This window comes from Stenella coeruleoalba (assembly GCF_951394435.1).
Source record: "Stenella coeruleoalba genome assembly, chromosome: 4".
Classification (NCBI taxonomy): Eukaryota; Metazoa; Chordata; class Mammalia; order Artiodactyla; family Delphinidae; genus Stenella; species Stenella coeruleoalba.
In genome coordinates this window covers 79,843,107-79,866,674 of record NC_137149.1, presented here as the reverse complement: position 1 = coordinate 79,866,674, position 23,568 = coordinate 79,843,107, and the positions used below count along the sequence as shown (strand labels likewise).

Here is a 23,568-nt window from a genome sequence, read left to right as displayed (position 1 = left end):
GCTCTTGGTCTTCTACTTCTCTTTATACTACTATAGCAATGTTAGAAGCCACATATTCCAAAAAGAGTAACAACAAAATGGAAGCAACCTGGGTCTACAAATCATGACTTAGAGAAGAAGTGCCCAAGAAAATCACCTACTACGCACTGGATATAAGCAAGAAACAAATCTTTATAGTGTTAAAACCTTTATTTGTCACTGTAACATAGCCTATACTCTCCTGAATAATACACTAAAAATAGTAGGTTGTTTTTTGGGTTTTTTGGTCAGCATCATTTAGTCAGCATGAGAAACTCAGAACACAGAAGACATATTTTACCTTAAGTTGAAATTAGGCACAAAATAGAATGTCCTTTCCTAAGATCTGGATATCCTTTTTTATCCCCTCTCTATCAACATTCATACAAAACTCCTAAGATATTAACTACTCACCTGAAATCACAACCTAGACTGGAATATACCCATTTCACTCTTTCTAACTGCTATATAACATGCATAATTTATTTAGAGGCATTGAATTCTTAGGATCCACTAGCACTCATCCTGAGGTGATTCAATTATCTTCCCCTGAAGTGGGACAAGCGAAAAACAGGAGATGAAAGAAAAGGGAAGAAAGGAAATCTAAAAAAAAATAAGCTGATCTTAGAGGGCATGGAAAAAGGTTTCTTAGAAAGTAGTAACTGTAATAAGGATGTTCATCATTTTCACATGCTATCTTTATTCCAAAAAAGCTCAAAGGATTTTGGATTTGATCTTGCTATTTCAATACACGTGTGACTGTTTGAGAAAACTAATAATCCTCTCAAACTATTCTCTTTGAAGTCACCGAAGAGCAGGATATAATTATGTGTCCCTATGGATTGATCACTTGACTACACCCTGGAATAACCCATGCCCTTGGCAAAGAATGGAAAATTAGTATTGTTCTTGACAGAGAGAAAACAGATTCTGCATTTAAGCAGTCATTCTATAAAGTCAGGAGAGACAGCAAAACTATCTGCACGTATATCAAAAGTCAATACCAGGAGTAAGGTTTACCAAGAGGCTAAGCGATGTATTCCTCTACAAATCTGGTCATTTAATAAATAATCTTTGAATGTTTAATCAGAGTAAGAGTTGGTCCATTTTATATATTTTTTTATTAGGTTTTAGCCAGGGAAAAGAAAATCTCTCCTTTTGTAAGAGCTCTCATATTCTGCACATCTTAGAAACTAGGCAGCAAGAGACTACCTGGAAAGTTTTCTAGACCTTAACCTTCCCATGACTTTTTGAAATTCAACAAGCAGAAGATCCTTTAACAGTACATTGCATTTATATCTGTTTAAAGATTAACCAGTGCCTATACATACATTCAGCACACAATTTGTGTTATGTACCAAGTGCCAAAAATAATAACTTAAATCTCAAAATGAGTGAGCTTCTTATACACATAAAATTGCTTGCAAAGGAGAAAAACAGATAAATTAACATAATTCCTTCTTTCCTCAATATCCTTGGCAGCAGAGAACAAAACCCCCCACTGGTAAAAAGCTGTTCCATCTGCCATCCTATTGCAAGAACAGCTCGCTTTCTTGGAAAGATGATTTATGGGACAACCAAATCATATGTTTCATTTTTTTGGGTAGAAGATTGGGTAGTTAGGTTTTTGTGGAGAATGTCCACTGATGAAGACACCTAAAAACCAATACTCTGAACCAATGAATCATCAGCAATCTACCTTTCTTTTGCTTCTAACCTCTTTAAAGCATGAGGTTATTCTTATCTGAAGACAATGCTATTCTAAACATGATTTATTAGAGTTGTATACATAAAGAAGATATTTTTTTAGTATGATAAATTATCACTGCTATATAGCAATAAGAAAGCATTATGGTGGAAGTAATTGTCTTGCTAATTTTCACACACAGACAAGGAGTAGATAAGATGCTAGTATCATATCCAGCCTTTACTCTCCAGCATTTTAATTTGTAGAGGCTAGTAGAGGGGAAAAAAAAATGGGGGGGGGGGGGAGGGTTAAATGATTTGACCCAAATCCCCACTGTAAACTGCAGTAGAGCCAAATCAGGATACCAGTTGTCCTGACCTCAGATACTGAATCACGCAGTAAGACCAAGCCATCTCTTTATTTACTGAATTCAAATAGACATCCAGAAAAGTAATTGACAGATGTGACTTTCTTTCTTCCTTCCTGTCTTTCTCCCCTCTGGAAAATCAATTCGAAATGAGCAATATTTACAACTTTACATTTTCATGACTCAAAATATTTTGATCTCTTAATTTACTTTGAGGCCATATAATTTGGAGTATTCTTTTGTCTATATGTGCAGCAAAAATATAATTAAAGAACTTGCCAAACAAATATATATTTTACTTTGTTTTAAAGAAAACTAAAATGGAAAGGTAAAATAGTATTGTTTTCTACTGTATTACCTTTGACAGTAAACTGTAATACCTATCATCAATCCAGTAATGATGATTGTGCAAATTCCTCCTTCCTCGGCTTCATGAGCTTCAGAATTGCAATCTAATGATAAAAGGAAGGTTTCAGAAACCATTTTAAAACAAGGTAAATCTTCAGAACTATTATTCCATTCAGTATTACATATGCATTTTAATTTTTCTACTTTATGACTCCATTAATCTCTCATTTTCAACAGCCCCCATTTTTAATTGAAGTACGAGTTTTGCAGGCTTTATTTTTATTACTGACTCATACCTTCACTAATGGGTTTTATTTTATTGTGAATTTCAAATCCACTTATGGTGCCAGGATGAATTAACACACTAGCAGCTGACTGAAGTGAATGAACAGGTTAAGCAAAGTAAGTGTCCTCTAAGGAAGTCTTAAAACATTAAAGGATGAATACACAAATATTTTACTGTCATTCACAGTGAAAACTCAAGGTGCATGAAAAAATTGAGCAACAGTTAATAAAGTTGGAACTTCTCCCTCACTCCCTCCCTCTCTTCTCACTGCCATCCTTCCAGGGAGGTGCTCATGTGTCCCCACCCTCCCCCCATCCCCACCCTCCCCGCACCATTCCACTCTCCGGAGCAGAGTCAGTGGAAGATCCTGCCACCCCTCCATCCCATATTTGTTCCCTCAAAAGGAGACAAAGAATTGCTAAGAGGCTAGCTTTCAGTGAGTCATATACTCAACTTCAGCACAGGTAAAACTGTTAAGGTCACACTCTTACGTGGGTCCCTCCCTGGGCTCTTTCCCTTTTTCAGAGACCACTATGCCCTTAAGCATCTTTTTCTTCCCACTGGGAAGAAAGTCACTAGGACAAGGCTTGAGCTTGCTTTCAGGGAGATCTTGATTCTCCAGCTTCTCCCTCTACAAATGGGTAGGTGAGACCATTTCAGGGGGATAGTTTGAAACACCACATTTTACTCAAGCTACCTTCACTTCAATTAGCCTTGATGATTCTAAAAATAGTTTGATCTTAATTTCCCAATTGGTTCCTAAATGATACAGAACAAAGGGTGGATTAATGTGTACTATTAACCCCCAACAATGGGACAAAACATTGAATTGCTAATTATCCAATTTCTGGACTTCAGATCTCACCCCTCAGTAAAATATTGTATATATCTTAACTGTACTTTAAACACTTTTTTTTACTATTATATTAGGTTTATATATAAAAATATCATTTTTCATGCATATTGTTTCCACACTTTTGGAAACACCTATATTGTTTGTATACTTTCACACTTCATATCCATTAATGGTATCTGTAATCCATAAACATTTGTCACAGAATAACTCATCAAGTTTTCTTTCCAAATAAAAATCAGTAATATTAAAACAGTAAAATATAACAAATAGCAAAATAGTTTTATAAAAAGCACAATCCTGGGCTTCCCTGGTGGCGCAGTGGTTGAGAGTCCGCCTGCCCATGCAGGGGACACGGGTTCGTGCCCGGGTCCGGGAAGATCCCGCGTGCCGCGGAGCGGCTGGGCCCGTGAGCAATGGCCGCTGAGCCTGCGCGAACGGAGCCCGTGCTCTGGAACGGGAGAGGCCACAACAGTGAGAGGCCCGCGAACCGCAAAAAAAAAAAAAAAAAAAAAAAAAAACACAATCCTTAAAGTTAGATTCCTGTTTAAATTCTGGCTCAGTGATTCATTTGATATGTGAATTTGGGCAAGGTAATTAATATCTCTGTTGGCTACAGGGCCCGCACTTGCCCAGCTTTAAGACCTAAGAAAAAGCCTGGAGTCAGCAACAGAGAGATCAATGGTTTAATGGATTGGGGAGCTTACATGTCTGAAGCAAGGTCCTGCAGTGACACCCCACCGCGTCCAGCACACGGCAGGCAGGATATGGTGGCAGTCTTGGGTGGGGGAGGGAGGATTACTAGTTAGAGGAGAATTGACCTCAGGTGGACTCATTAGTTACCAGGGAAACCAGTAGACTGGCAGGAACGCCCCTTCACCGCCCCTTTGATAAGAACAATCACTAGCTGGGGCCTGGGGCAAATGTCAGTCTCGTGAGTAGGGTATAGGTGAAGCAGTCAGTGGTCTGGCAGAGGATGTACAGAGAGCAAGAGAACAGCCACCTTGAGTGGCCTGACCGTATAATCTCTTATTGTATGGTCCTTATTTTCCCAATCTGTGAAATAGGAATAAAAGTGCTACTTCTTAAATTTGGAAGTGAGGTTGAAAACAGTATGTCAGAATAGTGTCAGGCAATTAATAAATGAATATATTTTAAATGTCGTCATCACCATGTGGTAATCATATAGAAAACCATTTTTCATTATTATATTAATGTTCAAAAATACATTTCCAAGCTAATGGTAGTAAGAAATCTTTAATACTATGATTCTGTTTTTTCTTTCTCCCCTTAGCTACTAATTGTTTGACACTTGGGCAAGTCACCATTTCATTTATGAGCCTCAGTCCCTGCAACTAGATGCTTTAAAAATCGCAGAATTTTGCACACGGGGATTCAATAATGGATATAAAGTGGTCAACACAGAGTAAGCATTAAATAAATATTATTTCCCTTCCCTCCTTCCCTTGACCAAAGGAAGTTCATTTTGAGTTCATTTTGTTTTCTTTATAGCAGGAGATTGCCAATGGTAGTTGTAGCCCTTGGGCTTCATCCCATATAGAGACAGAATTTCTTTGCCCTTTAAAGTTCCAGAAGATGGTTGCACACATGGGGCATGGAGAATTGACTGCAAAGGGGCACCAGGGAACCTTCTGGGATGATGAGAATGTTCTGAATCTTGTTTTAGGTGGTGGTTATGCAGTTGTATATAACTATCAAAAATCATTGAAGAGAACACTTAAAGAGGTGTGCATATTTCATGTTAATTATGTCTCAATTTTTTAAAACCCAGGCTAATCTGAGAGAAAACCAAAAGAGTTTTTAGAAAAAAGTTTGAATTAGTAGGCAACATTTAAAAACTAGGAAAATTCACATGGAAATCTAGATGCCCTACTTCTCTTTAAAAATCAGACCTGGTAAGAGTGAACCCGCATTTTCTCAAGAAAACATTCACTAAAGGTGAATAAAAGATAACCTTTCAGAAAGAGTTTGCCACAGACCCTACCAACTCTAGCATTTCCTCCACCAACTTCATATACTTATGTAAACACAAGCCTCATTGATGCTATAATCCATTTGATGACACCATATACAATACAGTTGTTTTGTTAGTTTAAACTTGAACTCTCCTCAGGAGGGGCACAAGATACTTTATAAGTTCTGTAACAATATAATAATATAGAAATTCTAATACATGTGTCCTACTACTGAAAGCCCAAATGTAGATTAAAACTCATTTTTCCAAGGAAGATATTCACAATTTAAGTGTTGTAACTAAAGTATGTCTTTTTTAATAGACTTAAAGTAAAATAGGTGGAAAAAAATCATTTGCATAATCTGCTGTTTCAAAGAATTAAGTGTTTCAAATTATTCCTGCAAACGGTTTATGCAAGGCACAAGGCTTATGACTGATAACAAACACTAGTTGTTTGATCTTGAGTAATAGAATCTGTCTTCATAATTTAATAATTTAATCTTGTTTCATAACTTAATAAATATGACCCAGAACTCTGCTTTCTTTGACTGCAACTTGAGCCCTATCCAAAGACAAAGGATTCTAAGGTAGGCAATGGTATGCATTGTTGCAACTGATACTTCCAAGACTGCCAGAATCACTTCAGGTGATTCTTATCTTAAAATGGGAAGAACCTTCCTATCAAAGGCCCATAATGCTCTGAGATTTCAGTAAGCAGTCACTATTTTAGTAATATTCATTTATGAGATTTAAATCAATAAGAAGATACCCAGGAGAAGTTATACCAAGGTCCTTTGGAGCTTGCTAAAAGCTCCAAATGTTTCAGACATAATCAGAAACATGTTATTGCAAGGAAGCCACACACACACACACACACACACACACACACAATTAACTTCTAAAATGAAAATCTGAAAATTATAACAAACGCAAGAAGAGAAAGCACTCATTAGCATACAAAAGCCAAAAACATTTATAACTACTACGTGTGAGAACACACAAAGTAAAAAACCTCAGGTATAAAGCTTAAAAATGAAATTAAAAAAAAAATAAGACCTCCTCACTGCGTGTCACAATTCAGGAGTTTGTTTCTCAGTAGCATAACCCAAAGGTGGGGTGGGGTATTTAATCACTTTACCCAATAATATAAAGAAACAAGCTGGAAGTCTCAAGACCTGAAGTGCACAGGGAGAATTTCATCTACGATAGTAAAATGGTATTCCCTTGAGAGTCACACAACTATTGGATTAAAATCAAATGCATTTCACTACAAAATGAGAAACAAGGAGTGAATCAATTACCTGAAGGCAAAACCAATCACAAAATGAGGTCTTTACCGCTATGAATGCGGCAGAAGAGCCAGGCAGCAGGGCTACTGCACAAATATTCTACAATTATCAGCAGCAGCTACACAAACAACATTGTAGCTCTCATTTACCTGGAGAGTCTGTCACATCTGTGCACAGCAGCCGCAGCTGCTACCCAAGGCACAGAATGAACATGTTCACAACCTTGAAAAAAACAAGCTATCTATTATCATCTGCTAATACTGAACATGATGCCTTGTGAATAGAGCAGAGATTCTGTGTTGCGGTTAAATTGTGATCTTTGCAAGACTTAACATATCTTTATTTTTCTATCACATCCATGTTTTATACAGCCATTCAAAAGTGGTGTGTACTCTTTAGTATTTACTCAATTAAATGTGGGAATCAAAATATACTAGGTAGTCTGTGGAACCATTCATAAAATTCACACGTTTAAGAATACAGAATCACTTACTTTAAAACCCTGAGAAAGAAAGTTGTGCTAACATTAAAAATCCCACATTTCAGACATTTAATGATGCCACCTGAAATGTAAAATGTATAAACATCTAATTAATCGGTTTTTATTGTAAAAGTGTTAAGACAGAACAATTAATCAAAGAAAATGACAGATTTTGTTATATAACACTACTTTTCGAGAAACTTTTTTCAGGTGAAAATCACAAATAGGAACGTTTAATGTTAAATTTGATGGTGAAGAAAAAAAAGACTGGATAAATTCAAATTTATCAGTATCAACTTAGTAACTGTCAACATTAGATAACATTCTTCATGTTCATGGCATCATTCTAAGCACTTCACATGCACTCAGTTATTAATCTTTAAAACAACCTATAAGGGAGACACTATTATTATTCCCAATATACAGATGAGGGAACTGAGTTACAGGAAGATGAACAGATTTTTTTCCCCCTAAGACCACACAGCTGGTAAAAGCTGAAGCTGGGCTTTCAAAGTAGGCATTCTATCTCCCAGGCTCTGAGAGCCTAACTACCACGCAACTAGTATCTGAATTACTCTCCCAAGATTCGAGTGTTTGGTGTTTTAACTCCATAAAGGAAAGTTATAAATATGGATAGTCACATGAGTTGATGTTATAAAATTAACTTTTTAAAAGTTTGTTAGAATTTATACATGCTAAGGAATGTGATTCCTTCTTTATAACTCACCTTAAAATTTTATGCAATAATACAGCGAATTTTTCATTAATTAAAAAAAAGATATATTGGAACCCCTTTTTCAACTTAGCACCTCTGTTAGAATTCATATTCATTACTCACTAATGTTTTGGGGGTACTGATGAGGTCTGTATTAAATTTCATAGTATTTGTGAAAAGTGGATTTCATTTTTTAAAAAGCCAAGTATATTTTGAGCCAAGCCAGATGAGTGATGTGAAAGAAAGAAATAGTTCACAAGTTTTTGACAAAGCAGTGGTTCTTCCTTTCTTATCCATTACTGGTTATAAAGACAATTCCAATGAGAAGTTTCAAAAATGATTTAGCAGTATCCTTATCACTGGAATAAGAGTATAGTTTTCAAAATGACTATTTTAAAAGATTGCCTTAGTTACATTAATTGCAGTAATTCTGAAAGTTTGGTTTTTAAAATCACATTACCTTGTAGTTATATCTCATAATCTAACATGAATAATGAGTCAGGATTTTGCTTTATGTATATTTTTAACCATTATCAATGTGCATAATGATATGTTAGCAGGTTTTGAACCTGAATAATAAAAACTTAACATTAGAGGTGAAAGTAAATCTTATAAAAACTACCCATGACTAAAGAAATTTTTTTCAGTGCTAAGCAAAAAAAAAAAAAAAAGAAAAGAAAGGGTTGAACAATGCTCAGTTCCACAAACTACTCAACTTTTAATAAAAAGTTCCCAATGACTACTTGTTAGATAAAAGCATACAAGGACAGGATGGAATTTAACCATTTGCTTCAAAGTCTCCACTTGTAGCCTTCGCTTCACCATCTTTACTCTGGACAAATCCTCACTCTCCAAGCAAACAAGTGGCCTCACCTTGCTGTTCCTTCATCTCTTCCCCTCATTATTCTCACCCTACTATTATGCACCATCACATTTTTAATAAAACCCTCATACTCTAGGAAACAAAGATGCATCCAATCTTATCTCAAGCATAATGTTCTGCCAATTTTTTCCTCTCAATTTACATCTGCAATAATATCAGGCACTTTACCTACTTTAAAGAAAACTCCTTTAGACCATGGATTATGATATAATCTTTATATTGTAATCCAAGAGTCAAGCAGATAACTATTCTCCAGTGTTTAAGTTTAATAGATATCTTCAAATTAATTTCTAGGCATTTATTTCTTGCTTCTGCCAAGCTTTATCTGTAAGTTTCTGAAGGTCAAATTCTGGACGGTCCTTCTTAAAAAAAAAAAAAAACTCAAACAATAAGCACTAAATAAATCAGCAAATACACTAGTATTTGCTGAACTACTCCTAGAGTACAATTTTTAACACTTTTCGTATTATTGTTATTTTTTGTTGTAATTTCAGATTTATCCTCATCAACAGACAAAATGAGATTTGTCCTTACTCCTAATACTCAAAGAAATCTCTCTTTCTCTACCAAAACTGCTTATTTAGCTATTTCACCACTAGGGGAATAAAAGGAGGCAAAGCATGAGAAAGAATTATCTGTTGGCCCTTTTGGGGGAAAGAGACATTTTTACACCAGTTAAGATGGTTTAAGTGAATTTAAAATATTGACACAAGATTGGCAGCTGCTCACATTCTGCCTGAAAGGTTTACTACTGGCATGAACTCCCAGCAGCTGCTTGTTTGAAACGTGAGAAAACATTTGGACAGTTAGGATAGCCTGATTTTCCCCTTAAAATCTGTTTGGCAAAACTTCCTGGCAGATAATTTGATCCTGTGAAAAAGCTTTCTTTAAAAAAAAGTGTTCACATCTCTTCATAAAACTTGTTTTGCCAGTATAGACAATATTTTAAAAAGTGGTGTTTTAAACTCATAATCTTTTTATTGCTGGCTAATACTTCTCATTTAGTCAATACAAATGTAAAGTGGATGGCAAAGTAAGTTTTTATAATAAAATGATTAGATGGTCCATAGTGAAATATTTTTAAGCGATTACCAGTATGCTGCATGGAAGTTAATTTTCTTACACAAAATTGAGATGAGAACAGAGACCATGATCTACAGCTTTATCAATAAGTACAAAATATTAAGAAACTACTTTAATAATGCTAAGATTTGAGAACTCATTCTCAAGCATTAGGGCAAATTTGCAGGAACGGTTCAAACATCTTGATTCTGTAACAGTCACAGAGTGAAAACCAGCATGAGCCATCTCATTCATCCGTGCACTCTGCATAAAATAACCAGTGCCCAGGGATGTGTAATTGGTGTACTCAACTTTTATAATAATTTTCTAAGTATTTCCTTTCCTTAATGGGTGTTCCTCTCTTACTTTGACTGCTTTCCTCTCATTCACTTTCAAGGATGTCATGGCCTCTGCAGTGCTACCCGTTATCTAAGGCAGAGCAATCTAAAGGATATTGATTTATGATGGCTATGTAATTTACACACTTTGCAATTTTCCTGTATAATTTATTCAAAAAATAGATTGTACATTAAGCTTGGCATTCATTAGGCTGGCCCATTCCAGTTTCAAAATTAATCCTGTATCAGATTTGTTTGGAAGATTTATGTATTTAGAGCATGTATATGTATTTGGCAGATTTTTAAATATTTGCAAAATCACAGTAACCCTTTAGAAGCATTTGCATTGGAACACCGAATGAAGGCTATGACACCAGTAACCTGAGATTACATGGAGATAAAATACTGGTATTATATAGGAGAATGAGTTTCTTGGTGAACATGACTTTTAAGAAGCTGTTAAATTTCAACTAATAAGTTCTTTCTTTCATTGAAATAAATATAAGAAAATCATGAGAATTACTCAGTATCGATAAGTGTAAGCTAAATATATTCTTAAACCTATTTTAAAAATCCACTCTTCAGCAAGCTGCTATATTTGTCTAAAAAAGAGAAAACTGGATCTCAATATTTGATGATGAATGAGACAAGTGAAAATCTGAAAGGTAAAAATAATAATAAATAATAATAAAAGATACCATATACACTTTCTACTATAAACATCAAAATTTTCTTGGTAACCTTTTAAGAAATCACATCTATTACACTGGATTTGCTAATGAACAGTGAAATTGTTAATTACTAGCTTTTGCCAATAGTTGAGAAAATATACAACATAAATCTTTAAGTAAAGTTATCCAGATTCTTAATAATAGCCCTCACATACATCAAAGAAAAAGAAACAAGTCTTCAGGTCATCTGACATATGCATCTTTTTTTTAATAAAACAAAAACTGAATTTAAATTCACATTCACATACAGCCCTTCATTTTTTTCAAGTTGATACTGACAAAAGTAAAACAGATCTTTGCAAAGATATAAAGTTTCCAGCAAAAGGTGGCAACATTGTGCACAGAATGATGCCTCTAATTGCATATGTGACTTAAAAGCAAATTGCCAGCAAACTGACCATCCGAGTCAGTACTTAGACCTTATTTCCTTTATTTCTAGAATAAGAAGGAAATTAAGTGAGGATGCTGACAAAAACATGGGCTTTCATTGAAGACACTAATAGAGAAGAACATGATCAAGGACATTTAAAATAAAGAAAACCTGATATTACACAAGTGAGTTCTGTGAAAGTGTCCCTGACACAGCCTCACAATGATACTGTATAAATTAATATTTATATTTATGCTTTGATTGCAATATATGAAGTGTTACTTCAGTGTTCTGAACAGTGATAAGCCATGCGTTTCCAAAAGTGACACATCACAGAAAAGAAGATAAGAAAGAAAGGAGCGAGGGTTTCCCTGGTGGCGCAGTGGTTGAGAATCTGCCTGCCAATACAGGGGACACAGGTTCGAGTCCTGGTCTGGGAAGATCCCACATGCTGCGGAGCAACTAGGCCCGTGAGCCACAACTACTGAGCCTGCGCGTCTGGAGCTTGTGCTCCGCAACAAGAGAGGCCACGACAGTGAGAAGACAGCGCACCACGATGAAGAGTGGCCCCAGCTCGCCGCAACTGGAGAAAACCCTCGCACAGAAACGAAGACCCAACACAGCCAAAAATAAATTAATTAATTAAATAAAAGAGAAGGGGAGGGTGTACAGGGTAGGAGAAAGACAGAGAAGAACACTCAAGTTGTAATTTAAAATAATTATTTTCTTAATAACTTAATCACAAACAGATTATATCACATATTCAAAAGCCAGCTAAATGGTCAATATGTAATGTGCCTATTATCACTAACGGAGGAAAATACACACGATATGTGGAGATGTGTGTGCACTAAAGTTACTTCAAAATTTATAATTATTGGGCTTCCCTGGTGGCACAGTGGTTGAGAGTCCGCCTGCCGATGCAGGGGACGCGGATTCGTGCCCCGGTCTGGGAAGATCCCACATGCCACGGAGCGGCTGGGCCCGTGAGCCATGGCCGCTGAGCCTGCGCGTCCAGAGCCTGTGCTCCGCAACGGGAGAGGCCACAACAGTGAGAGGCCCGCGTACGGCGAAAAAAAAAAAAAAATTTATAATTATTCAAATGGTTACAGATTTTTGATTGCTCACTCACTGAACTACAAAAACAAAAGCCAAAATCTGATTAAGTTATGGTAGCCTGTAATAAATCATTTGAAGTTATTTATTTTGAAATGGTACCCTTTATAACCTTTCCTATTATTAAAACATATCAATCTAATCAATTTAATTTTCAACACAGGTATTACTTTTCCTTTCCTGTCAAAATGTACAGTGGGATTTCTACTGAATATAGGTAATTAATTTTTAACTACAGAAGTAAAGAACTCTGCTATTTAAGGACTTGATTTTATTATTATTTTTAATGTAGCGATGGTTGTCCTGATGGTTATTAATTGGCTGAATGAATTGAAGTGAGGCTCCCTGGGCGGCAGCTGACATGATGACTGATTGTGTGCAGAGCTGAGAATGTGAATGATAAACTTTGAAAGGCTCTGGAATTTGTGAATAACAAAAGTAGCTACAGTTCATAAAATCTAACCATTTGTTCTCCTCAACAAAAGAAGACTTGGAAGGCTTTTGTTTAATGAAATGATTCAAAAACAGGATACAGAAGAATTAAGAGTTATCTCTACCAGCAAAATATAGCAAGCAGCTTGTGTGCCCAAGTAGAGGCACCACAAATGTACGCCGGTCAGCACAGTATAAATGGAATTAATCTGATTTTATCCCCCTTAATATTATTATGATATTCTCATGACAGCTTCTTAATATCTTTATTAAAAAAAAAGGAGAACATAGAAATAGGAACCATTTAAATAACTTTTGCATGGACAGGTTAATGATGAATTCCAGAATATTTAATAATTAAAACATATACTCAAATTAGTTTGCAACAAACATGTCATAAATCATTAAAAATGTTTTTAAAAATAGCTGGAATTCTTGGCTATAATATGTACTAACTATGTAATCTTGAGGAGCTGATTCTTCTTATACCTGTTTCCATACATCTACAGTGACTATTTGGCAGACTATACAAGGTTCTAAAACACATAACAGGAAGCCTGGCAAACAAGTAAGTGTTTTAATGATTGGGTGGTTGTGGTGCTGGTAACAGTGATATGAGTACTAAGGACCCTTCCACAGGGGGTCTTACTTAACCCTCAAGAGAGTCTCCTGAGATAATCAAAACAAACCCTTGAAGGGCATCAAAATACACCACCCTAAAATATAGAAGAGTTCAAGACATCTTACCCCAAATTATGCTGCTCTGAAATACTGATTATTTTAAGCTGTAGACATCTGAAAAATGGCAAATGCAGGGAGAGGCTCTCTCTGAATTTCCCTTATCTACATAATGATAGATCCTCCAAAAGGAACTCAATGTCATAAATCATTTCCCGGGAGTTTCATCACCAGGAAAGATTGACACTTGTCACAGGAGAGAAGCCTAGAAGTTGACACCACACCCAGACAAATTCTGTCACAAACTATCATACCTCCCATCTTTTTTTCTAAAGGCCCATTCATCTTTCCTGAAAATCATCTATTCTCCCCTAACTTGGAGGCCTACATCCCCCTACCCTTTCTCTATTAAGATGGCATTTAAGGCAATTCTAAACCACCTCAGGGAGTTACTACTCAGTTTTCCCTAGGTATGTCCCATATATACATGAGGTACACATATTAATAAACTTTTGTGTTTCTCTTGTTAATCTGTCTTTCATTACAGGGGCCTCGGCTAAGAACTCACAAGTGTAGAGGGAAAATTATTTTTCCTTTCGTAAACGCCTACAACAGAAATGAGAGAATGGGATAATGTGATTGAGGTAAAAAAATAAGGTGGGAATTTAGTAAGTTCTGTCTCATTCAAAAGCCCCCCTTTTCCCCAGGCTACCCTGTGCTTTCAATTATAGAAACATGATTCAAGTAAAAAACAGAAGGGAAAAGAATCTTTTGTTAGGAATAAGAACTGTACTCTAATACTTTACAAAAATTCAAGGTAGAAACTAAAAATGCAGCAGATTTTTATCAACACTATTAATAAATTAGAAACTAACTTCCAGTGTTTTCGTGTTTCCTATAGTTTTTCAAAGTACATATAAACATCCCCATTCTACAGACAAAGGCCTGAAATCTGTAATTTGGCATATATTATAGAAGGCCTAGGGCCAAGCACATAAACTGATTAGGTGGCAGTCCATTCAATGCAATTAAAGGGACACCAAAAACATCTCAGGTATCCAGTAACGGTTTTCAATGTATCCATCGAGAGATGAGAATTATCCATTTTATCCAGGAAATAAAACAGAACAGTTTTAAAATAAACAGTTACCTATGCAATCAAAGAGTTCAACAGATAATATCAATTATGGTGCTATATACTGATCCACTGTTTTTATGTTGTTTATAGATTCTTAAGGAGGTGTGAGGGTATGTCAACTGCTATAAAACCGATGTTATCGTTGTGAAATATCTTGGTGAGAGTTTTCAAATAACATAAATATGTCAAATATACCATAGTAACACATTTTTAATTACATAGCTATAATTAATGTAACTTTAAAGTAGTGAGCCAAAGAATAGAGATATATATATTTCAGCATTGCTACTTTCACAAACTAATATTTTATAAACATAATTTAACAAGCTTTGCTTTGTGTAAAGCAAGGTACTTTCAGAAATACAGGTACACAAAATCATATCTTATAATGATAATATATTTTGGAAATATGAGAGTCTTCATTTCCAAATGAAGTTTTGAGTAAAGCCTTCTGCTATTTACACTTTCTCAAGACACTGTTCTGACATGAAGTAATCTTGGTTTTCTGGGAAAAGAAGACCAAATAAATCCCTTAGTTCTAATCCAGTATGTCTCATCCTTACTGTGGATGGATTTTAAATCCTTAAGCAATTTAACTATCAAAATATAAGGCAAGGCACTGACTCCCAACTGCTGATTTTTATTTCATATATCGACTGAATTTACAAATCTGCTGAAAGGCACACACCAGAGCATCAAAAGCTCCCTCGTAACTGGGTTTGCAGACATTTACCATGAAAGGGCAATGAGTCTGTCTATGTTCCCAGCCCCAGACTTTGAGTTAAACTGAGATTTATTCTGAGTAAAGAGTCAGTCTACCTTCTGTTTCATTTCCTATAACTCTCAACCTGTCACGTTCTGGTTGGTCCTGGTCTTTCATCACTGCACTCAGGTCTCGTTCATCACATCATTTGCCCAAGCAGCACAAAAAAAACCAGTGTTAATAAGATAGCTTTGCTTTTGTTTCTTATCAGAAAAATTCAATAGCCTCTATTTCACAGCATCCTTTTCGTACTGCACATAGTAGTAACACACATCCATACTACACAGCCACAAAAATCAGTCTATCTTAGATGAGAAACTATGAGAAAGTCCATTTAAAAACATATAACATATACTATCAATTCCATACTGGATGGAGTTTTAGTTTTTTAACCCCTATGAATTATGTAGAGATCAATTGTTTTATCAGAAACTTGGTGTTGTGTGAAAATATCTTTAGCTAAATCACAGTAGTTATTAACTTGTTCAGTTACAAAAATTTCAGCACTTTTATTATTTGCTTTATATTTGTGATGTCTATATTTTATTAATCAAAAATAACATATATATATTTAATTTGAAAACTCACAAAAGGAGCCTAGATTGAGACTTAGATTAGCCATTAGTATTGAACAATGGCTGGTAACACCAAATAATAGCTCCATGGAAAAGCAAAGGGAACTAAAAGTTTGGGAACACCCATTCCCGTATTTGTAAGATATTAAGACACCTTTCATTAAAGGGCAGACTATTATTTTAGATGCCATTTTATGAATCATATTTCCAAAAAAACACCACAAGATGCCACTGATTATAAGAATATAATTTTAGGTACCATTAAGGTAAAAAGCATGTTGCCAATTACACTGATAGGCTATCAAATATTATGATGCATCCATTTTCAGATATGTTAAAATATGAATATAATGTAGCCTTGGAGTGGATAAATTATAGTATGTTCCATTCACTGTGCAAAACTCTTAAGTTCATTACCTCTTTTACCCCTAAAAACCACAAGAGAGGGCTTCCCTGGTGGCGCAGTGGTTAAGAATCCGCCTGCCAATGCAGGCGACACGGGTTCGAGCCCTGGTCCAGGAAGATCCCACATGCCATGGAACAACTAAGCCCGTGCACCACAACTACTGAGCCTGCATTCTAGAGCCCACGAGCCACAACTACTGAGCCCGTGAGCCACAACTACTGAAGCCCAGATGCCTAGAGCCCGTGCTCCACGATTAGAGAAGCCGTGGCAATAAGAAGCCCGCACACAGCAACGAAGACCCAACGCAACCAAAAATAAATAAAAATAAATAAATTTATTAAAAAAAACCACGAGAGGTTTTCATATCTATGAAGTGGAGAAACTGACAGAGAGAGATTGAGTTACTTGCTCTAGTAAGACAACTAAGAAGGTCAGAGTAGGATGTAAAATTAATCCCACATTGGCTGAACCCTCCTCAATTCTTACTGTTTGCTAGATCTGAATTCTTATCCACAGACTTGAAATTAGATTCACTTATTAAAAAGTGGGTAAACAAATATCTGGGGCCAATAGAATATGCTTCTCTATTTTGTCACTTTCTTCTAAGTACTGTCAATCAGTATAGAATTAATTAGAACATTCTTATATTCTTATTCTTAGTTTATTAATTTCTGATTAACAAATCCAGTTGTGATGCACACACATAGGTAAGGTATTTGTTAATATTATATTCAGCACTACTGTGTATATTGTAACAAGTAAAATTAAGTCATAAGTCTAAATTCTGAGTACCTCAGCTATCTATATACTTCCATTTACAGGAAAAGGTAGAGTTTCAATATCATTGTGAGGAAATGAAAATAAATCCATTTGGAAATGTCTAAGCAACTGCTTTAAATCATATGGTTAGCAAGTGAATCAAGATGGCTTTATTCAACAATCATACTTAATATAAACCTAGCAGAAATCATGTCTTATGCAGCTCCCTTGGTAATAATGGCTTAAAAGGCAAAAGAGGAAGGGGAATGCATCTGTTCTCTCCATTCCAGAGATCTTCACTCTTCCTTCTGATGAGTCAGCACCACGGTTTCTCTCCCTCAATATAACCAGTGCTTGGGCTTGACTTTCGTGTCTTAAACTTCACAAAACCCCCAGCTGCTACACAATGTGTCTCAGCAATTCACCAACTCTGTTTCCTGTGTATCGCTGGCTGTGCTGAGGCAAGTGTTCGGTGTCTGATAACTAGCTGTGTTTGGGACTGAAACAGCGGAAACAAAATAGTCTGTAAAATCCCTCCTTACTGTTCCACCGGGGCCTCAAATTGGACAGGTGATCTCAGGAAATTACAGGTCAAAAGATATAGTCGAGCCACTCAGGTACATATTTTGTTAAAATGAGTCTTGGTTGTTGGTCAAGAAGGTTCTATTTGCCTTCCCAGTGGTACAATCTGAACAAAGGGGAGCATTTTGAGAATAGGCATCTAAGAGAACATAGAAAAGCATCTAAAATTCTCCTTCCTTGTCAACTAGATTATTTCCTGCCTTCCAGTTACCTCCCAGCTTTCATGATTTTCTCAGACTCCCGGGCTCTAACTTTGCTGTTAACAAAGAAAAGCCCCCAGGCAGACCTTCTGCATTTGCATGATTCACTACAATACCACCCTGCACTCACTGGATGTACAGCATAGTCATGACGCACTATGCAGTCTTCAGATTCACAGGCTTTTTTTTTTTAATGTTCAAATTATGAATACACAGTTACACATACACACACAAGCATGTTTCCATATAAACAAAAGGTAATTACAAACAATTACAAATGCTCTATCTAGTTGAACAATAATCTGATTCCCAAACACTATCAGTGCCTTCCAGATGAACTGTAGTAAATGTTACTAGTCTTATAACTATAGCCTCAAAACTCCCAGAGATTGTTTTATGTTATTATATTCCTTTTTGTCATCAAATTTAGAAGACTTTCTCTTTGAACCAACCAAACTGGATTTAAATATACAGAATAATGTGTTATACTTGAGCCGTAATGAAAAATAAGTATATTTCAGTAAGCATAAGGTAGTTTTGATTATGAAGAGACCTTGGCCTCTCTATAAGTTATACCTGTTTATTTACTGTGGTTTGTGCTGACTACATTATTAATTGTGGCTCTATACTTTTGACCCTACAAACTCTATACCAGTCAACGGACACTGGAAAACACCATTTCCATCTCATTTACTCTTCTCTAAGGGGGCAATATTTGCTCCTCCCTTCTCAGTTGCATGACTTAAAAATTAATGGTGGGGCTTCCCTGGTGGCGCAGTGGTTGAGAGTCTGCCTGCCGATGCAGGGGACACGGATTCGTGCCCCGGTCTGGGAAGATCCCACGTGCCGTGGCGCGGCTGGGCCCGTGAGCCATGGTCGCTGAGCCTGCGTGTCCGGAGCCTGTGCTCCACAACGGGAGAGGCCACAGCAGTGAGAGGCCGGCGTACAGAAAAAAAAAAAAAAAAAAAAAATTAATGGTGATTAAAACTCTCATCTTTTAACATCAGAGCTTAAAATTGATGCTTTCAACAAAGAAAAGCAGTGTAAAATCTTCTCCTAAATAATTTGAAAGTAGTCACTATACTATTCTTATTATGTCTTCATTTTATATTCCTGTCTTAACAGTAGTCATTTTTTATATACTAAAAATGACATAAGGGCAAATAACATCTTTCATGAGAAGTTATGGTTTGGCATCTGTATTAAACCATTCATTCATTTCCTCAAATACACACACACACACACACACACACACACACACACACAACATATATTAACCCCACTAAAATTCTAGGCCTTTGAAATTCAAACTAAATACAACACAGTTCCTATTTACAAGGAAACATGATGTCATGGGCAATGATCTTTCTTTTACAAATTTCTACCTTCCCCTTTCAGTCAAGATCAGGATTTTCACTAGTGACCAAGCTAAGTGACTTAAAGCAAACGTAGCAGTCCATTCTTAAGAAACTAAGCACCTACGTTTTTAAGAAGCTTATTTATTTATAATATCTTACACATAATATGGTACATTATTTTTATTTAGAAATATAACTTCTGGAGCTAAAAAAATAATAATGTGCCACAGATTTACAACTGGGGAAACACGAAATTAATCAATGGTCAACTTGGTCAAGGCCCAACTCATTGTAAATAAAATCACATATGAGGACGAAAATAACTTAAATATAGTCCTATGTTCCTTAACACTGTGTGTGTGTGTGTGTGTGTGTGTGTGTGTGTGTATAAACGTAGAAAGATAAACAGGGAAAGAGACAAAATACGTCAGTACATTAAAATTTTAATTATATAATAATGTCATATAATCAGAATGCAGAATTTTAGAATCAACTATTTTAATTTTTATTGGCCAAACCAACTGCATATGTTGTGATAATATATGAATGACAACTCCAAGAGGTCATCTGTTCTAAATTAATCGCAGATAAACTTTGTAAAAATTACAAAAATTGTAACTGATTAGGATGAATGCATTTAAGATATATGGTACTAATCAATGTAATCTGATGATGAAATATAATTATGACGCCTACTGAGTGTTCAAGTCTTTTTATAAGTATAATATAATAGTTAATGGACACATGAAGATCCGCAATATTTCTTTGGTAATCAGAGGAGAGGTATGTTTTGTCTGTTTTACATTTTTCAAAATATAATTTTAAGTATCACTTCCACAAATTTTACAAATTAAATGATGACAAGAGCTAACAGTTACTAAGTGCTTACCATATTTTAAGCACTATGCTAAGTGTTTACATGGATAATTTCATTTACTCTTCATAACGATCATTTTATAGAAAAGTAACCCAAGGAACAAAGAGCTAAAGCAAGTGACCCTGGGTCACACAGCACATAAGTGGTGAGCTGGGTTACCAGCCTAGACGTTCTGTCTTCAGTATCCTATTACTATCTCCTTACATTATATTGGAATCACTAAATTTGCCTTTATTCCTTTTATAAAATATATCCTACCTGAACAAAGATAACAATCATGGAGAGAACCTTTGTTATAGCAACATCCAAATATTTGCCTCATTCAAAAGTTTGAAAAAATTGATTTAGAAGTTCTGATTCTGATAGCATGAGGAAAATACTACTATGTTAGAACTTATCTCTAAACGGGTACCTTCTAGAATATAAATTATGACCATGCCATAAAGACAATTATTGCCATAATGTATATCTCTACAATTTACTATGCTCTACAATTTACTATGCTCTACAATTTAATACTCCTCTACTGTTGGAAGTGACCAGTGAAACAAAATTATCTATGTCATAATTATTTAAGTCTGGTACAATGATAAGTATCTTATTAGTCAGACATAAAGTGAGAAAAAGAGAAAGATGGTGTGAACTGTAATAAGCAAACATTTATCTGAGAAGACGCTAATATTTTCTATGGGTGGAAATATATCTAAAGCATTTCTTGCTAATAGACTGCACTGATCATGTAAAATTTGAATGGAAAGATAGTGGTATCTGAGCCTATGAAAGGAGAAAAGCTTGGAAATCAGTAAATGAAAGGAAAATATGATAAGGCTACTTTAAATTACTAGAATTCCTCAGTTGTGCTACATCATGGAAATGTTACCTCAAAAAAACACGATAATATGTACACGTATCTAGGTGTATATAACATTGTGTGTATATATGCATATGTATAATTTTACTTTAATTTTTTGCGTAATTTATTTATTTTGACCTATCCTGTTTTCATTATTAGCATCCTGATTGAGGAAGCATGCAAGGATAACAAGTTTAGCATAATCAGCTTCTATTACAGGAAATATTTTATTAAAATGACACTATTCTAAAAATTCAGAACCATAGAAAAAGCATAAGAACTAAACCAGAAAAGTTGATTTCAATATAAAGTTTTCAATATGGGACTAGTCTCTTGCTCCCATGCTTCTACATAAAACAAAAGGAGCCATCTCTTATTTACTTTAGGCAGCTGTAGGAGACACTGGCCATGCAACTACTCTCAGTCACATTCTACCTGGCACAGTAACCTACCTTGAGTATTGAAAACCCTAATATTTATTTACCCATCTGTCTTACAGCTAGGAATTATTATGTGTCCCAGTTCTAGTTAATGATATGGAAGGGGAGTTTACTGGGTGACTTCAGAAAAATATTTATTCAATCTACCATCCTTCTGTCTTTGAATGCTGTTACGTCAGGACCCAATGCGAAGATATCTGAATACCATTTTACTACCTAGAGTTAGCAAAACTACACACAAAAGGTTCTGAGAAGGGAATGGGTCCTTGATGATTCAGTTGCAAAGCCAAACCATCACAGGTACCACCTTCTTACAGAATTCTTTTTAAGTAAGCAAGTGTTCTTTAGGTAAGGCCTCTGCTAGTTTGGTCTTCTGTTATATAGAGCCAAAAGCTCCTATGTTACTCAAGCAAGGGGATGTATTAATTTGGGGAAATAAAAATAGCTTAAGGACTGGGTGAAAAACATCCTTCGATAAGGGGAGGGACATTACAGCTAAAAAGCACAGAGCAAGGCTTTCTCCTAGCAAAACCTTCTAACACTACTGATGGTATAGAGCTGAGGAAATGGCCCTATCCACCAGTGCCAATTTAGGGGAGGGTCTAAAAGAATTATGTTTTAGTCTGCTTCACTTATAGTGTTCTACTTCACTTTTCTTAATATACGGAATGGGTGGAGTAACATGAATAGAAAAGATCCTAAAAATAAGGAAGAGGGGGTGAATGTCAGTGTCCAAGAAATATAAAACTTATGCTAAGTCCTCTCAACCCATCAATAGTCTCAGTGTCTATGAGCTCCAAAAACGAAACACTTAATACTGCAGTGAACATCTGTGGTTGCCACTCCTGCGTCCATTATCTTTTCTAAATAGTACCTCAAATTTCCCAGCAATGGGAAATTGGTCTCACTCTCATCTACGTATCAGCCTTGATTGACTGAGGTCAATTAGTACATGCCATTCTCATTGACCTACAGATGGATTGGGATAGGTATAGTCTCCAAATCAAGCCAGTCAGAGCCAACAGCACTGATCCTGGGACATTTATAAGACAATATGGGAACAGATTTTTCTCCTTCCCATCAGGATTTTAAAGAGAAAGCATGTAGTACTAGAGCTTGTGGCCACACCATCTTTGGGTCACTAGAGAACAGAGTCAACACTGAGGAAGCAGGACCGAGAAATGGAGAAAGAGAAATGCTGGATCTGATCATACTTCTTGATCTTGCTTAAAGCTGCTGCTTGAAGCCAGATATATCTCTGCAACTCATTTGTAAAATCAATACATTCACATACTTTTTGAAGTCAGATTTTTATCTGTCCCTAAAATCATCATCACTGTCTTCAACTATAATATCTCAAAACTTATCTCAACCATTAATCATATTAAACAATTTATTCTAGCTTACTAAAGTTATATATCAAAAGATAGGTATTATTCTTCAAGGATAAGTTCTTCTCAAGTTACCAAAAAATCTGAATCCATAATCCGATATTATCAATTTCTCCTAAAGAGGTAGAGCTATAAACAGTACCTTTTAAAAAATGTCATGCAAGCATAGCCCATATTTCTATGCTTCTGATTACCACTCAGAAAGCTGCTTACAGAACTCTTGTACAATTTAATGAATGTACACAGAACAGTAACATTTATTCAAACAATCATTTTTCTACAATACAGAGAAAAATAGTGAGTTAAATTACCTCTAATCCCTTAGAGTGGGCATTTTTACTTTCCAGGTAAAAATTTTTTTTACTGTTTCAAGAGCGCATTAAAGTTATCTTCACCAGACAGGTATAATGCATTAAGATGAAAATGTCAACGTGTTGGAACAGGATGTGTCACCTTAACAACAAACATATTTATACTCTTAGTGCAAGACCACAGCATAGAAGAAGACTGCGTTAGTAACTGTCTATTATTAAAATCCTGAGATGTTGAAGGGGGCAAATGGTCATCAAAGTGTAACTTCTACATGACTACACTTCT

At 35.6% G+C, this 23,568-nt stretch overlaps 1 protein-coding gene across 20 annotated transcripts in view; it reads right to left on the bottom strand.

Annotated features, from left to right (window-relative positions):
- The window catches only part of ADGRL3 (adhesion G protein-coupled receptor L3), an 867,440-nt gene that overhangs the window by 756,891 nt on the left and 86,981 nt on the right, over window positions 1-23,568 (bottom strand). Inside the window, exons 1-2 of one of the 20 annotated variants that reach the window (XM_079920007.1) lie at window positions 4,267-7,374; window positions 2,431-2,524 (exon numbers count right to left, since the gene is read on the bottom strand). The exons of 17 other annotated variants lie outside the window; for them this stretch is intronic. The gene's annotated coding sequence lies outside the window, so the exon portion shown is untranslated. Of the gene's footprint in view, window positions 1-2,430; window positions 2,842-4,266; window positions 7,375-23,568 lie in introns of those variants that run through there. 2 more of the 20 variants (XM_079920009.1, XM_079920006.1) reach the window with 2 other exon arrangements.